General features: G+C 39.9%; 1 protein-coding gene across 4 annotated transcripts in view; it reads left to right on the top strand.

The window, feature by feature from the left end:
- LOC119871519 overlaps nucleotides 1-17,505 on the top strand; it is a 120,671-nt gene that overhangs the window by 50,678 nt on the left and 52,488 nt on the right. The gene's annotated exons all lie outside the window — the stretch shown is intronic.

Raw genomic sequence — 17,505 nt, 5'->3', positions numbered from 1 at the left:
TCCAGAAGTGAGGCTTGGGTCTCAGTAGCTCTTGTGGGAACTGTTCTGGCTTCCAGCCTTCCAGAATAACTGACCTGTTTGTCTCTCAAGCCTCTTGGCATTCCAGTATTCTTTCAACACATTTCTCTTTATCTAATTTACTTTGGCTCATGTCTGTTGCTTGCAGCTGGAAAACCTTAACCTGTATCTCATTAGCTAGTTAACCCCCCATAAGGACTGTTTACTTCTGGATCTTGAATGACTAGCGCAGTTTCTCACACACAGTGGAAATGAAAAGTTAACTTAAATAACTTGAGGGCTACCCAAGTGGTGGTCCTAACTGGTATAGATTAAATCTAGGTTTCTTCAAAGCAAAGATATAATTCACATAAAGTTCCTGGCATTTACATCATTTATATGTGGACGCTCAGGGAATAACTACTGTGGTGTTTTCTGAACACTGAGGAGATAAAAAGGTGGGTAAGGCTTAAGTGGATTTGCAGTAAATAAAATCTTATAAGAATGAAAGGAAATTCTTACTGGAAAACAAACAAAAAAAGTGCTCATTCATTTATGTGTTGTTTGTGACCTTTTCTGTGCTATGGTGGTAGAGTGAATAGTAGCAACTATATGGCTTGTAAAGGTTAAAATATTTACTATCTGGTTCTTTATGGATAAAGTTTGCTGTCTTGTAGTCTAATGGTATAAATTCAATATATGCATGTAGGCCCGTCTGGGTCAACTTTCCACCCCTTCTCTCTGCTCTGTATCTCAGGAGGCTGGTTGGTATAGTAGAGTCTATGGCAGCTATTCACTCATTGTGTGTCCTGGGATCCACCTCTTACCTGCATCACTGGTGATCTTCTGGAAAATTCTTGAGCCCTACCCCCCACCAAATGAGGCAGAAAACCAGAAATGGGGCCTGGGAATATTTGTCTTAACAGTTCTCAGGTGATCCTGACCTAAAAGAATGAGAACCACTAGTTTATAGCAATGAGTTCCCTTGCCCTTCAGCTTCTGGTGAATTTCTGTCAATGTAGGGCAGTGGCAAGAGATGGGAAGGGGGAAAGAGAGTAAGGTGAGGTCGTTATTTTCTGTCTCCCACTTTATGGGATTATTTCTTCAACTGGAACATCTCAGCTCCTGTAAGGCAGCCTTCTCTGTGTTGGGTTTTATTAGGTACAAATATTCCCTCTTCTTACTCCTTTCAGGCTTAGGAATGGTTATAGAAGCCATAGGGCTTTTGAGGGTGCTGAAAGCAGAAAAGATTTTGGGGGGACACCTGAGTACTCACCCTGCTTTGTCCCCATCCTGAGAATGTGGTCTTGTAACCACTAAGTTGAAAAGCCTAGGGTAGAGAGATACCTTTAGATAAGTCTCATAATTCTTGAGTCTTCAAGAATGTTGATATAAGCCCAGACATAAAGGACAGTGATATGGTGGAAACATCTCTAGCCTCAGTATCTGTGTGGAGGAGTCCCCTGCGGCCACATGTCCTGTTTGGAAACTGGGAATTCAGGAATAATAGCCAACGTTTGCTGTGCCTTAACCTGTCAATGTGGTGAATTCTTGGTCAGATAAATTGGCTCCTTACCATGCTGAGAAAGCCTTTCTGATAGTCCAGACTAGAGTGCCTCCGCTGGGGTTCCCAGATCCTGCTGTGCTTCCCCCATCAGAACACTCAGCACATTGTACTGTGATTGCCTATCTGTGTCTGAGGCCCATGGGACCCTAGGCCATTTAGGGTGAAAAGGTACCATATTTGTTTTTATTTTTCCCACTGTTTAATTCCTAGAGCCTTTGCAAACCACCAGGCACATAGTAGATACTTGATTGTTTAGTAGATTAAATTGATTATCAGCATTCCTAGGGCAGAGGGTGGCAAGTGTAATAGAAGGAAGTTGGGGTCAGAAGGCCATTAAGCCTGACATAACATTGAATTTAATGAATGGGTGGAAGAGTGCTAGCCATCTAAGCAGATTCTGCTAGCAGAATAAGGGAATAATAAGCTTCAAATTGCATTGCCTATTTCCCTCTCGTAGAGCAATGGAGATGAATGGAAAAAAATTAGTGAAGTTACTGACAGGATGATAACCAGGATCTCCTCATGCTAGGAGCTGGGAGGTGACCAGGGGGTAGTCTCTGTTCCCAGCTTCTTTGATTTTTAGATCACTGTTGTTTTCCTGCTGAGGACAGAGTAAGTGATGTTCAAACCCAGTTGGTCCCAGGGTCTTTTTGTAAAGAAGAGGAGATCTTGGAGGGAGGGAGGGACAGAGGGAGAAAGGGAAAAGAAACAGCAAGCTGTATTCACTCATCCCAGTCCTTTGGAGGCAGGTGAGCAGCCTCACTTAGGGAACACTGATATTCAGAGTCTGAGTTTGGGCTTTGTTTTTGTTTTGTTTATTATTTATTTTTTGAGTAGAGTTGGTACATATTACATTAGATTCAGGTGTACAACATGATTCAACAAATTTATACATCATGCTATGCTCACCACAGGTGTAGCTACAATTTGTTACCATGAAACATTATTACAGTACCATTGACTATATTTCCTATGCTGTTATCTTTGATTTCTGTGATTTATTCATTCCATAACTGAAAGCCTATACCACCCAGTCCCCCATCCCTCTCCTCTCTGGCAACCGTCAGTTTCCTTTCTGTCTTGATATAATATTGCTGTTCATTTATTCATTTGTTTTTTAGATTCCATACATCAGTGAAATTGTGGTATTTGTCTTTTTCAGTCTGACTTATTGCACTTAGCATAATACTCTTTAGGTCCATCCATGTCACAAATGCAAAGTCTCATTTTTTTTTATGGCTGAGTAATATTCTCTTGTATGTATATTCCACATCTTTATTCATTCATCTACTGATGGACAGTTGGGTTGCTTCTCTACCTTGGCTATTGTAAATAATGCTGCAAATATCTTTCCCAGTTAGTGCTTTTGTTTTCTTTGGGTAAGTACCCAGTAAGGAATTATTGGATCATACATATTTCTATTTTTAAATTTTGAGAAAACTCCTTATCATCTCCCACAGTGGCTACACCAATTTATATGCCAATCAACAGTGTATGAGGATTCCTTTATTTCCACACCCTTGCCAATATTTGTGTTTTTCTTTTCTTTTTTACTCTAGCCATTTAGCATGTATAAGGTGATATATCATTGTAATTTTTTGACTTGCATTTCCCTGATAATTAGTGATGTTAAACATCTTTTCATGTATCTGGCCATCTGTATGTCTTCTTTGGAAAAATGTATATTCAAGTACCTTTGAGCATTTTTAAAAAAATCAGATATGTGTTTGTTTTTTGCTGTTGAGTTGTATAAGTTCTTTATATATTTTGGATATCATCCCCTTATTTGAAAACGTCTTCTCCTATTTAGTAGATTGTCTTTTTTGTTTTGTTTATGGTTTCCTTTATCATGTCATAGCTTTTTATTTTGGTGTAGTTCCAATAGTTTATTTTTGCTTTTGTTTCCCTTGCCTTAGGAGCTATATCTAGAAAAATGTTGCTATGGCCAATGTAAAAGAAAAAATTACTGCCTATGTTCTTTTCTAAAACTTTTATGCTTTCAGGTCTCATATTTAGGTCTTGAATCCACTTAGAGTTTATTTTTGTTTGTGGTGTAAAAAAGTGATGCAATTTCATTGTTTTGCCATGTGGCTGTCTAGTTTTCCCAGCACCATTTATTGAAGAGATTATCTTTTCCCCATTGTATATTCTTGCCTCTTTTCTCATGGATTAATTAACCATATAAACGTGGGTTACTTTCTGGGCTTCGTCTTCCATCTATGTGTCTTTTTTTTGTGCCCATACTATACTGTTTTGATTACTATAGCTTTGTTAGTGCAGTTTGAGATCTGGGAGCATGACACTTCCAGCTTTTTTTTTTTTTTTTTCCCCACTCAAGATTGCTCTGACTATTCAGGGTCTTTTGTGGTTCCAAACAAATTTTAGGATTATTAGTTCTGGTTCTTCACAAAATGCTATTGGTATATGGTAGGGCTTGCACTGAATCTGTAGACTGCTTTGGGTAGTAGGGGCGTTTTAACAATATTTCTCTACTCCATGAACATGGTATACTTTTCCATTTATTTTCACTCTCTTCAATTTCTTTCATCAAAGTCTTAGTTTTCAGAGTACAGGTCTTTCACCCCCTTGGTCAATCTTATTCCTAGGCATTTTTTTTTTGATGCAATTGTAAGTAGGATTATTTTCTTAATTTCTCTTTTTTTTTGCTGCTTTATTAGTGTATAAGAAATGATAGATTTCTGTGTATTAATTTTGTTTTCTGAAATCTTACTGAATTCATTTATTTGGTAAATAAGTTTTTGGTAGAGTTATTAGGGTTTTCTTTATATAGTATCAAGTCAGCTGCAAATAGTGACAGTTTTACTTCTTCCTTATCTGTTGGGATGTCTTCTTTTTCTTCTCTGATTGCTGAGGCTAGGATTCCAGTACTACATTGGTTAGTAGTGGTAGGACTGGGCATCCTTGCCTTGTTCCTGATGTTAGAGGAGAAACCTTAAGTTTTTTGCTTTTGGGTATGATGTTAGCTGTGAGTTTGTCATATATAGCCTTTATTATGTTGAAGCATGTGCCAGGTATACCCATTTTGTTGAGAGTTTTTGTCAGGAATGGACGCTGAATTTTGTCAAAAGTTTTTTCCTGCATTTACTATGATTTAATTTTTATCCTTAATTTTGTTAATGTGATGTATCACGTTAGTTGATTTGCAATAAATTCCACTTGATCATGGTAAATAATCCTTTTAATGTATTATTGAATTTAGCTTGCTAATATTTTTTGAGAATTTTTGCATGTGTTTCATCAGGGATACTGGCCTATAATTTTCTTTCTTTCCTTCCTTCCTTCCTTCCTTCCTTCCTTCCTTCCTTCCTTCCTTCCTTCCTTCCTTCCTTCCTTCCTTTTTTTGTAGTATCTTTATCTGGTTTTGAGATCAGGGCAATGCTGGCCTCATAGAATGATTTTGGAAGGCTTTCTCTTCAATTTTGTGGGAATAGTTTGAGAAAGATAAATATTAACTCTAAATGTTTGGTAGAATTTACCTGTAAAGCCATCTGGTCCTGGACTTTTGTTTGTTGGTAATTTTTGGATTACTGATTCAATTTCATTACTAGTAATTGGTCTGTCCAGATTTTCTAGTTCTTTCTGATTCAGTCTTGGAAGCTTGTTTGTTTCAAGGAATTTATCCATCTTTTATAGGCCTATTTGTTGAGATAAGTTTTTGTAGTAGTCTCTTATAAGCCTTTATATTTCTCTGGTGTTTGTCATAACCTCTCCCCTTTGATTTTTAAAAAAGATTGTACTAGAATGTACATGAGAGTGAGCATTCATGTGAGTAGGTGGAGAGACAGAGGGAGAGGGAGAGAGAGAATCATAAGGTTCCATCCCCAGAGTGGAGCCTGAGGCAGGGCTTGAGCTTACCACTCTGAGATCATGACCTGAGCTGAAATCAAGAATCAGATTCTTAACTGACTGAGCTACCCAGGCAACTCTTTCCCTTTAATTTATGATTTTCTTTGAGTCCTCTCTTTTTTTTCCCTTGGAGTCTAGCTAAAATTTTATCAGTTTTGTTGATGTTTTCAAAGGACAAGCTCTTAGTTTCACTGATGTTTTCTTTTTTCTTAGTTTTGATTTTATTTATTTTCACTCTGATCTTTATTATTTCCTTCCTTTTACTAACTTTGAACTTTGTTCTTCTTTTCCTAATTCCTTTAGGTATAAGGTTAGATTGATAGATTTTTCTTGTTTCTTGAAGTAGTCCTGTTTTGCTATAAACTGCCCTTTTAGAACTGCTTTTGCAATATCCTAAAGATTTTTGAATGCTATGTTCCCATTTCTTTTGTCTCCATGTATTTTTTGATTTCTTCCTTGACCCATAGCATGTTGTTTTTGTGTTTTTTTTTCCTTCTGTTTTTATCTTGTAATTGATTTATGGTTTCATACCATTGTTGGAAAAGTTGCTTGATATGATTTCTATCTTCTTAAATTGGTTGAGATTGTTTTGTGGCCTAATGTGATCTAATCTGGAGAATGTTCCATGTACACTTAAAAATAATGTGTGTTCTGTTGTTCTCTGGATAGAATGTTCTGTATGTATTTGTTAAATCCATCTGCTCTAATGTGTCATTTGAAGCTACTGCTTCCTTATTGATTTTCTGTCTGGATGATCTGTTCATTGATGTAAGTGGGATGTTAAAGTCCCCTACTATTAGCATATTACTGTCAATTTCTCTCTTTGTTAATAGCTTTATATATTTAGATGCTTCTCTGTTGGGTGCATACATACTTATAATTGTTAAATTCTCTTATTGGATTGATCCCTTTATCATACTGCCCTTCTTAGTCTCTTGTTATAATAGTCTTTGTTTTAAAGTCTATTTCTGATTTACCTTTTTTGCTTTCATTTGCATAGAATATTTTTTTCTATTCCTTTACTTTAAAGTCTGTATGTGTGTTTAGGTCTGAAGTAAGTCTCTTGTAAGCAGTATATATTTAGGTGGGTGGTTGTGTGCATGTGTGTGTGTGTGTGTGTGTGTGTGTGTGTGTTTAATCCATTTCGTACTTATATGTCTTTTGATTGAAGCATTTAGCCCATTTACATTTAAAGTAGTTATAAATAGGTATGTACTTACTGCCATTTTGTTAATTGTTTTCTTGTTGTTTTTGTAGTTATTCTCTGTTCCTTCTTACTCTCTTGTGATTTGATGGCTTTCTTCAGTGTTATGCTTGAATTTCTTTCTCTTTATTTTTTTTAATGTATCTAATACAGATTTGTGGTTATTATGAAGTTCATATATAACACTGTGTATATAGCAGTGTATTTTAAATTGATGATCACTTAAGTTTTATTACATTCTAAAAGTGCTATATTTTTAATCCTCCCCATCTTTTTATGAATGTGATGGCACATTTTAATATTACTTTGTGTTTCCCTTTAATTATTATAGATATAATTTTACTACTTTTTTTCCTTCAGCCTTCATACTAGCTTTATAAGTGATTGATCTACTTGCCTTAGTATAGGTTTGTTTCTATCAGCTAAATTTTCTCTCTCATAATTTTCTTCTAGTTGTTTTCTGCCTAAAAGAGGTTTTTTTTTTTTTTTTTTTTTTTTAACATTTAATGTAATCCTGGGTTAGTGGCAACAAACCTTTTCAAGTTTTGTCTGGGAAAATTGATATCTTTCTTTTAAATTCTGAATGTTAACTTTGCTGGGTAGACGTTTCTTGGTTGTAGGTTTTTTCCTTTTAGTACTTTAAGGCTTGCAAGTTTTTGCTAAAAAAAAATCAATAGTTGTTCCCTGTACATAACTGGTCATATTTCTCTTGTTGCTTTTAAGATTACTCATCTTAAAGTTTTTACATTTAAATCATTATGTGTCTTGGTGTGAACACCTTTGGGTTCATCTTGTTTGGTTGTTTGGGCTCTCTTTGATTCCTGGACCTGGATGCCTATTTCTTTCCCCAGGTAGGGAAGATTTCATTTATTATTTCTTTAACTAATTTTCTGCCCCTATTTCTCTCTTCTTCTGGAATCCCTATAATGTGAATGTTCGTACACTTGATGTTGTCCCAGAGGTCCCTTAATCTAGCCTTATTTTTTTTTCTTTTTGTAGTTCAGTTTGGATAATTTCCATTATCCTGTCTTCCAGATCACTGATCCTTTCTTTTGCATTCTCTAACCTGCTGTTGATTCTTGTTAGTGTATTTTTCATTTCAGCTATTGTATTCTTCAGCTCTGGTTGGTTCTTCTTCTTCTTCGTCTTCTTCTTCTTCTTCTTCTTCTTCTTCTTCTTCTTCTTCTTCTTCTTCTTCTTTTTAACATTTTCTTTCTTGAAGTTCTCATTGAGTTTATCCACTTTTCTCCCAAGTTCAGTCAGCATCGTTATTACTATTACTTTGAACTGTTTATCAGGTAGATTGCTTAGCTCCATTGCAACTAGTGCCTTTTATATGATTTTATCTTGTTCTTTCATATAGAACATATTCCTTTGTCTCATTTTCTCTGTTTCTAAGTATTAGGTAGGTCAGCTGTGTCTCCTGGTCTTGAAGGTAGTGGCTTAATGTAGAAAGTGTCCTGTGGGGCCCAGAAACGCAAGCCCTCTTGGTCATCAGAACCAGGTGCTCCAGGCCCCCCCTGTGTGGACTGCATGTGTCCTCCTGTTATGACTGGGTTATAAGTGATGCAAGCACAATAGTGGGGATGACTGGCTGAGAGGCATGCTGTAGCTATTGCAGATATATTGGTGGGTGGGCTGGCTCCACCTTTCTTGAGGCAGGAGTTACTTTGGAGGTGTGTGGTCCTGACCAAGGCTGCCTACTGGGTGTTATAGGGTGAGAGCTGCTTTGGAGGGGTGCTTCCTAGGGAAGATGTTTTGGGTGGGGCTGGTCCACATGGGAACACTGAGGCACACTGACTAGTGCTCAAGAAATAGAGAGTCTCAGAACTGGTACCCACCAACATTGGCCAGTTAGGCTGAAGGAGGGCAAGAAAATGGTATCTTCCAGTGGTTCTGTTCCCAGAAAAAGTTCCCATAGATCCCTGGCCCTCTGGGGTGCCTAAATTAGTGTCCTAAAATTAGTCAATAAATCTCCTTACCATATGGCCCAGGGATTTTTGAACTGTTGCCTCTGCTGGATCTGGAGTAAGTGAGATTATGTGTGTGCCCTTTAAGAGTGGAGTCTCAGTTTACTATAGCCCTCTGGCTTTCCCAGAGTTGAGTTTCACAGATTTTCAAAGCCAAATGTCATGGGAGCTCATCTTCTTGGTACAGATCCCTGGGGCAGGGAGTGTTCAATGTGGTGCTTGAATCCTTAATTCTCAGGGAGGACCTCCACATCTGTGACCTCCCTCCTGCTTATGGTTTGCTATGCCAGGGGTTCGATTCCTGACCAGACCATATCTCTGCCCCTCCTACCCTTCTTGATGTTTTTTTCCCCCTTTTTATCTTTAAGTGTGGAAAAGCTGTTTTGTTAGTCTTCAGGTCATTCTCAGAGAGAGCTGCTTTATAAATAGTTGCTACCTTTGTGTATCAATGGAAGAGGTGAGTTCTAGATCTTCCTACTCCACCATATTCTCCCTTGCTCTCTATTTCTGAGCCTTTCTGAGGTCCTTTGGCAGGCATTGCCTGGATTTAGTTTCTCACTCTATAGGTCCTTTGCAGAGAGAGGGGAGCTGATATCTATTTATCACTCCTTCATTTTCCATTTTCTTAAGTTTTGTTGACCCCTTTTGTACCTATTTCTTTCCCTCTCTTATTGTTCTTGAGGTTTTAGACCTTTCTCTTTGCCTAACTCCTATTCCAGTGGGATTTTAGAAGAGAACGGAGAAAAATGTGTATATTATTCCACTATGTTTAACTGGAAGTTGAGCTGATGGTTTCTTTTTATGTTTCAAAAGTTAACTTTATCTACTATTATTGGTTATTTGGGTTTGCCAGACTTTCATTAACTAGAGTCATTTGATTTCATGTTTGTAAACCCACAGAGATTTTTTTAGATTTCAGAATTTGTCTTTAGAAAATATTTTTGAAGAAGCTGATATCTTCCCATGTTCAAAGCTTGGATGAGTGAGCAATGCATTCATTTAAGAGAAGAGTTAAAGTCTGATCAATTTGGACTTAGCAGCTTGAACCCGGGGGCCTTCTATTTACCCAGAAATCTGCCATAGGATATGGCTGAGCTATATTAGTTATTATAAAAGCTGGGTGCCTGAGAGGCTCAGTAGGTTAAGTGTCTGCCTTCAGCTCCGGTCATGATCCCAGGTCCTTGGATCAAGTCCCAAGTCAGGTTCCTGCTCAATGGGGAATCTGCTTCTCCCTTTCTTTCTGCCCCTACACCTTGCTCATGCTCTCTCTCTCTGTCTCAGATAACATCTCTAAAAAAATAAAGCTTACATATCCTCAAAGTCATAGTTGTCAGGTTTCCTGTGTTTTGCGTTTATGTATCTACAGTCATTAGTATCATCTCTGGGTGTTTTCTCTGCTTTGCTGAAATTCCATGTTAAACTGCTTTTGTCTATGTCTCAAATCTCTTTGGCCAGTTAAAATATACAGCTGCTTCTGTACACATGGTGAGTTCCTTGTATCATTTCAGTTCTTACTACTTCATAGACTCTTATTGTCCATGAAAGGTTTTAGAGATCTTCAAACTTGTATTTTACAGATTAAAAAACACATTTTTTTTTCATTTTTAAAAGACTTTCTTCTTTCTTTCTTTCTTTCTTTCTTTCTTTCTTTCTTTCTTTCTTTCTTTCTTCATTTATTTATTTACAGAGCAGCATGAGCAGGGGGAGGGGGAGAGGAAGATACAATTTTAAGCAGACTCCTGGGCTTGATCTTATGACCCTGAGATCATGACCTAAGCTGAAATCAAGAGTTGGACACTTAAGCAGCTGAGTCACCTGGTACTCCTAACATAATTTTTTAAAAACAAAATCTTAGGGAAAAGGTTGGCATGTGAAACAGGTAGGATGTGGGCTATTCTGGATAATGTAGGGAAGGGAATTTGACCACCTCTACCCCAGGGAGATAATTTAAACACCACTGATCCTTTTTAACTCTCATTTTAAACATAAGAGACTGAGTCGCTGAGAGGGAAAGAATTTGCACAAGGTCATAAAGTGGATTAGTCCCAGATTTGAATCAAGGCTTCCTTATATTGTACCAGTTGCTCTAGATCCACAAATAATGACACTTGAAGGGTATGGAGACTCTAAAGTTAGTGGTCAAACAGTGGCTGCCTCCTATTAGCTGGACTACCCCCTCTGTCAGAGTCTTACAACCCCCTGCTCCATCTGAAAAATTACAAATAATAATTCTTATTGAAATGGCTTCCTTCTTGCCCCAGTACTTGTGTTTGCTGGCTTGTTAATTGTAGTTTGTAAGACCTAGTTTAGTTTCAGAGACCTAGTGATGACCGCTATCATGCTGGGCTCCTTTGCTGTTCAATAGATGCTAATAAACCATAATCTGCCATCCTAACAGTTACTGCTGCCTGAACCAAAATGCAAGGGCAAAGATTACTTTGGTTGGAATTGGATTTGAAAAGGCTGAAAGAACAGGCTTTGAGTGCGCAGTGGAAATGCCAGTTGAATATTAATTATAGCAGCACTGCTGGTCTGCGGAAGGTACAATGGTTCAGCAATGAATGCTAGAAAGGAATGATCGAATGCTGACGAGATGCTTCTGCGTGTGGAATCCGAGAGTGTGGCTTCAAACAGAGTCCAGAGAGCCTCAGGTGGTTTTCTGCAGCTTTCCTGGTGTTCAGAGAGGTCTTTCTGGCCTTCTAATTTGCTCTTTTTATTTACTTCTCAGAATCACCAGGATGACTTGGCCAGGAGCTATCTTACAGGCAGGTTTTAATTAGTGGCTTGGGGATTCAGAAAGTGGCAGTGAGGTAGATGGGGGGGTTCCACAACCTCTCTGCCCCACTGATTATTTCCCACATTATAGGAATGAAATACTGTCTATAGTACCCAGACACATAATTACAACTAGTCTCTTTACTTGGTGGGTATCTACACACAAATGCACAGAGCATTAATAGTATGGGGTGGGGGTGGGTGGGCATAGTGCTTATGGATGTACCTAGCCATAGGCAAATAATAATTTCCATATATCTCAACCCCTGGCAAACTTTTAAATTATGTATATTGAATAATTTCCTACAGATCTAACTGCCTGATAGATTGTGTGACTAATTGTTTCTTTCTACTTAAAATGGGAGCCTCCTGGTAGGCTGTATGTTTTGGTGCAATTATGTTGCCCAAACCAAGACTGAGGCCATTTTAACCCCCTGAGGAGTGTGCTAATTGTCCTGAAGTATGTTGCCTGGTGTGTGCCTCATTGCTGTAGTGGTTTTAATGGAACTTCTAATTAAAAATAAGAAGAGAGGCAGGCCTGGGTGCATCCCTCCCACATCAGGGGTTCAGGCAGAGCCCCTTTGAGCATGGCAATGTGAGCCTTCCCATAGTGGGAGCCAGCTGGGGCAGAAATTAATGTGCTTCTGGGATGGTTTGTCTACTAGGCACAGCACAGGCTGTTGGAGCTGTAATTAGAGCTAGGCCAATGTCATCACGTCTTCCAGGGTGCCAATCCTTCTCCCAGACTCTGTGTAAATGTTTGGAGGGTATGCTCATGGAAAAGCTGGGTGGAAAGGAGGCTAGAAAGCTTAAGTGGCTGGTGGTACAGATTGAGACCCCAGTGGAGTCTGGGACACAAAACTGCAAAATTATACGATGTAATGTTTACTAAACACCAGGCTGCCCTTGATGTTAATTAGACTGGGCTAAGAATCTTATCTGAGTTTGGAATAATATTTCTGCCTCTTATTAATAGTGCATTTTTGGGGATGGTGGTGAATGGGTGGCTCAGTTGGTTAAGCATCTGATTCTTGATTTCAGCTCAGGTCTTAATCTCAGGGCCATGAATTCAAGCCTCATGCTAGGTATAGAGCCTACTTAAAAAAAATAGTGCATCTTTGTATAAGCTACCTTCTTTTCCGAGTCTCAGTTTGTTTACCTATAAAATGGGGATAAAAATACCAATTGAAATTGTGATGGTATTTTGGTGTCATCATAGACCTAGAACACAGGAATGTCTGCATCTCAAATGGAAAATCTTCCCTTTGTGGGCTTCTGCTTTCCCATTGCTCTACTTACTTTTACTATTACTACCAGAAACATTAGCAGAATGGAAACAAAAATAACTTATTTATAACTGAACCCAATGGCCCAAAGTAGAAGAGGGAAAAGGGAACAAAAAAGCTATTGATTTTCCTTGTGAAGGTGAGACTTAGCTTAGTTGTGCTGTTTGACCTCCTAGAAGGAGGAAATGGAAGAGAGAAGAGCCCAGAATGTGTCTGAAGCTGTTTTAAGATGAAGCCCTCAAGAACTACTGATTTTTTTTTTCCTGGAACATTGACCATTGGATCATCCTCTGGTCTTTGCCTTTTGGGAAAGAGAAGAGGTGGGAGGGTGAGGCAGAGACCTTCTGGTATGGGAAGAAGCAGAGAAAATGTCTCTCCCTACCTCTGCCTCCTGGATTTGTAGTTAGAAGTAAATGAAAGCACATTCTTATGAGCCAATTCACTACTATCATTGGCCAAGGCTTGGTTCTAGCCCTAGGGTGAATCATTTAGGACTTGTCACTTCAGGCTTTGTCATTCTAACAGGAATTATTAAAAAAAAAAAAAAAAGAACAAGAAAGTAAAGACCTGAGTAACAAGAAATGTCTGTATTGAGTTCTGTAAGTCACATGCAGAGAGCTTTGGGAGTTCAGGGACTAGGGACAGCTTTATGGAAGAAGTGGTCTTTAGAGGGTTTAATTTGAGATTCAGGCTCTGAGCAGACATTTTAGGTAGAGGAGATGGCTCAACCAAAGGCACAGAGGTTGGAAAGTATACAATGTATTTATAATGGTAAGAAATTAGGTTCCCTTGAACATGGGCTCTGAGCCTGGCAAGATAAGGTCTGGTGATAGGGGTCCAGTGTATACCTGACTCAGGAATTGGGGTATAAATAGAACACACAGCTTTTGCTTATTTCCGTTGGGAATTATCTTAATATCCTTCAGATTTCTTCCCTATCACCTGCTTATTTTTCTTGCTCTCCATCCCCAAGCTGTATTTGTGATTTGCTAATGCTTAGCCTGTCAGCAGGTCTTCAATTGACTTGCTAGTGACTCTGATTCTCCTTTATAAGAGCTGATTATTCCTGTTTCTAACTTACATACTTGAAAAAAGATTTCTTATTGATAGGGTTGAGGGAAAGCTTCAAGGGCATTTAAGAATAAACTGAGTATATGTTCTCATAGGTGAGAATCATGAATGCAGGAAAATCTGGGAGCCTTGTAAGTGTCCAGGCCAAACCCCTAATTTTACAGAGAGAAAAGGACAAGGGAAGAAAAGTCTCATAATAAGAAATTTGTAGATTTGAGAACCTGGATCTCCCAACCTTAAATTCAGCCAGGGCTCTTTTTACTATACTGTGGAAGAAGTGTAGCCTAGTGGTAATATGTTGGGCCCTGATGTTGGGCAGCTTGGAGTTGAATCTCCACTTTTAGTCACATATTTGTCTGTTGATTTGGGCAAGCTGTCAAATGTCAGTTGGCCTCCTTGTTCCATTTTATACAGGAGCAAAATCAAAAATATATTAGCATTTACAGGGAACAAAAAAAGGAGGTGTATTTCCTGTTTGTCCTACTGTTGCAAGAGCTGCCTGTTGTGTAGGCCATTACTTCCAGGCGGTGAAGCAAGGGCTTTCCAAAGAAAGGGTCTTCTGGTCAAAGGTGTCTATGTCACTTGCCCCCGCCACCACTCTGGTCTACCACTCTGCTTGAACTCCTATGCCTGCTTATTCTTTGTGATGAGGTACCCCAAGATACTGTTAAAATAGTTGAGTTACCAAGATCTCACATTAGGTCATGCTGTTAAGACCATGGCCTGAAAGACATCCTCTGATTATCCTGAGCCAATTGATTGATGGAGCCAGGAGAGTGATATGAGGTCCTACCAGGGGAGGCACCAATGGGTCCATTTGGTAAAAGCACCTATTTAAGGGTACTCTGTAAGTTTCATTTTCAACCTGGAACAGACCTTCTAAATTACCATCCTCCAACCACCTGAGATGAGCTCATGGGGTAGCTGAGGGTAGCAGAGGTCATTCTCAGTCTCTGGCAAGTTCATATCCCCTCTCTGGGCCTTGTATTCATTTTTCTGGTTCCCTTCTCTTTAAAAAGAGGAGTGCTTGGCTAGAAGCATAGGAAATGTTAAGCTGCCCCAGGGTCTTGTGCCCTTCCTCCAGAAAGAGCACTCTTACTGCCCAACATACCAGTCGGTTATAAACGGAGAAAGCAAATGGATGCTTCTTTTCAAACAGCTCTTTTTGTAAAAGGGACCAAAGCTTACTTTTTTTTTTTGGCAGAAATATGTGGGTTGTTTTGAAGGTAGGATTGGAGGCTCAGAAGCAGCAGTTGGTGGGGTTTCAGAATTCACTTCTTCCCCTGCAGATGGGAAAAGAGAACTCTGAGAGGTGACTTACTGGTATAACCCCCTCCTCAATCTGAGGCTGTCCTTTGGCAAACAGGGTGACAGGAGGAGTTCTGGAAGGATTCTATGGTCAAATCTACCCAGACCCACTTGCTATATGGCCTGATATGCTAAAATTTTACTCCTTTGGGTTAATATTCTGAGTTTTAAATGTCCAAGCAGCCCTGGAAAGGGTTGCCAATTAATCTCTGTCTGATGAGATGGTTGAAGAACCCTCACTGAGTGGTTAGGAGAAACCATTTTCAGTCCCAGCATTAATTTTAAATTACCCAGTGACCCTGGGCTCATCTACTTATCTGAGTTTTGTCATCTGCCTATGTATGGATATCTTTCACTTTATCTTGTGGGACATAGATTAGCTGGGGTAGGAAAGGCCGATGACATTGAAGAGAAAAACATTTTTCCTAAAAGTTAAGTGTTTGGTCAGCCAGCCTCCTTTTGCTGAACTAGTGCTGAGGATACTGTTGCTGTCCAGGTGGCATTGATTCCTGAGGTACCTGGGCTTGTCTTTTCTCCAGCCTGACCTGTGATGGATTAGCCTCTTTTGTAGACAGAGTGTCAGGGCACAGATGGTGGAGTTTAAATATTGGCAGAGGAGGGGCTTAGGTGCAGTGGTATGGATGGAAGGAGGTACTGGAGACTCAGTGCTTTATTTAAAGAGTAAGTGGCTGGAGAGATGGAGGTGTTGATGGAGATGATAGGCTAAAACTTCTCTTCCCCATTGTTTACATACCTCAGCACCTAGGATGAGTCTACAGCCCGTGTGAGGGAGAGAGATGTCCTAGCTCTGGCTTCCCCCGATAGCTGGAGATGGTGGCTGCCCTGGCCCACTTTAGGTATTAGCAGCTCCTTACTATTTGCTGATTTGAGAAAGGCAACTGGCGGCCTCAAAAAGGCTTGGGGGATTCATTATCTCTCTGAATAATGTTGCTGTTCTCCTGCTTGCTATACTCCCTTTGAGACCATCCCCCATTAACAGTTTCTTCAATAGCCAGAGTCACAACATTGTTGGGCACTGCCATGTGCTGTGCACTTAGAACACAGCAGAGGACAAGACTGCAGCAGCCCTTCCTCATGGGATTTTCCACTGAGTGTGTGCATGATACAGAATCAGATGGCTGCACAAATAGTACACTAAAGGCTTTGATTGCACAGGGACATTCCTGCACTGTAACCTCCCCCATATAGTTCTTAGAACCACAGAATGTTAGAACCAGTCCAGTTCCTACCTTGTGCACTTGGGAAAGCTAAGAGAACCTCAGCTTAAGGTTGAAACCTGATGAAGGGATTTGTCCAGCATCACCATTGGCAGAGTGGACTTGAAATCTGGGCTCCTGACTGCTGGCTCAGTTCCCCTTCCATCTTGTTTTCCCTGCTCTAGCTAGGAAGAGTCCTCAGAGCAGCAGCTCCTCCACTGATGCTAGGTGGCACCAGAACACCTTTGAATAAAAAGGCTCTAGGTCTCAGCTCTTGTCTGATAATACCCAGATCCTCATTGTGGGCATCCTAAAGTTTGGATGGGTAGGACTCTTTATAGAGCTCTCACAAGGCCTCCTTGCCGAGCTCACAATCCCCGCCTTCTTTATCAGTGAAATCCTGCCTGGGTTGGCAGTGCAGGCAGGCAGAAGGGGGTGGGCTATCTCTTCTCTGGTTGCCTGGGAGAATTTGCTCCTGTGTGATTGATTTCTCCTAGGGCTCTCAGGGCAGAATAGAAAGTTCTGGCCAGGTGGTCAGCTCACAGGAAGGTATTTTAGGGCAGTGCAGGTATGAGTTCTAATTCTTCTTAGCTGTTAGTATTAGGCTTTTGTCTGGGTGTGCAACCTGGCTGAACACGGTGTGGTCTTTCCCTGGGCCACATTGTGACAGAACTGGGCTGGAATTCTAGCCCACTAAGTACTAAAGGACTCTGTCTCTCAGGAGAATGTGGTGAAGACAAGACTGTCATTTGGTTCCTACCTGCCCCTTCAGCTCCATCTTAGAGTTGTGTAGTTTTGTGGCTCTGGTTTCAGACTCTTGAAGGCTGCCTCCCCACTTGTTAATTGTGTGTGACTGTGCCATATTTATGTGACTTGTCTTTGCCTTGTGGATTGCAAAGGGTCTCAGATTTCTTTGTAGATTCACCCATTAAAAGTGGAGTGTATTTTCCCACACCCTTGAAACTGGGCTGGCCTTGTAATGTGCTTTGATAGAATGTAGTGGCATTGTTGATGTGTGAGTTCTGAGCCTAGTTCCCAAAAGGCTTTGTAGATTCTATTCTCACTCCCCGAACATTGCTGCCATGTGGCAATGTTGGTTGACAATTTTGTTCTTTAGATAGGAGATCCCAGCCATTCCACATCAGATCGCACAGAGAATCATGAGTGTATAAGTAATTGCACTAGTCTACTAAATTCTTTTGGGGGGTTGTCTGTTATATTGCAGAAGCTAACTGAAATAGCA

This window comes from Canis lupus, chromosome 4 (genome assembly GCF_011100685.1).
Source record: "Canis lupus familiaris isolate Mischka breed German Shepherd chromosome 4, alternate assembly UU_Cfam_GSD_1.0, whole genome shotgun sequence".
In the NCBI taxonomy this organism is placed as follows: Eukaryota; Metazoa; Chordata; class Mammalia; order Carnivora; family Canidae; genus Canis; species Canis lupus.
Note: the sequence above shows the minus strand (reverse complement) of the source record. Positions and strands in the feature narration are given on the sequence as shown.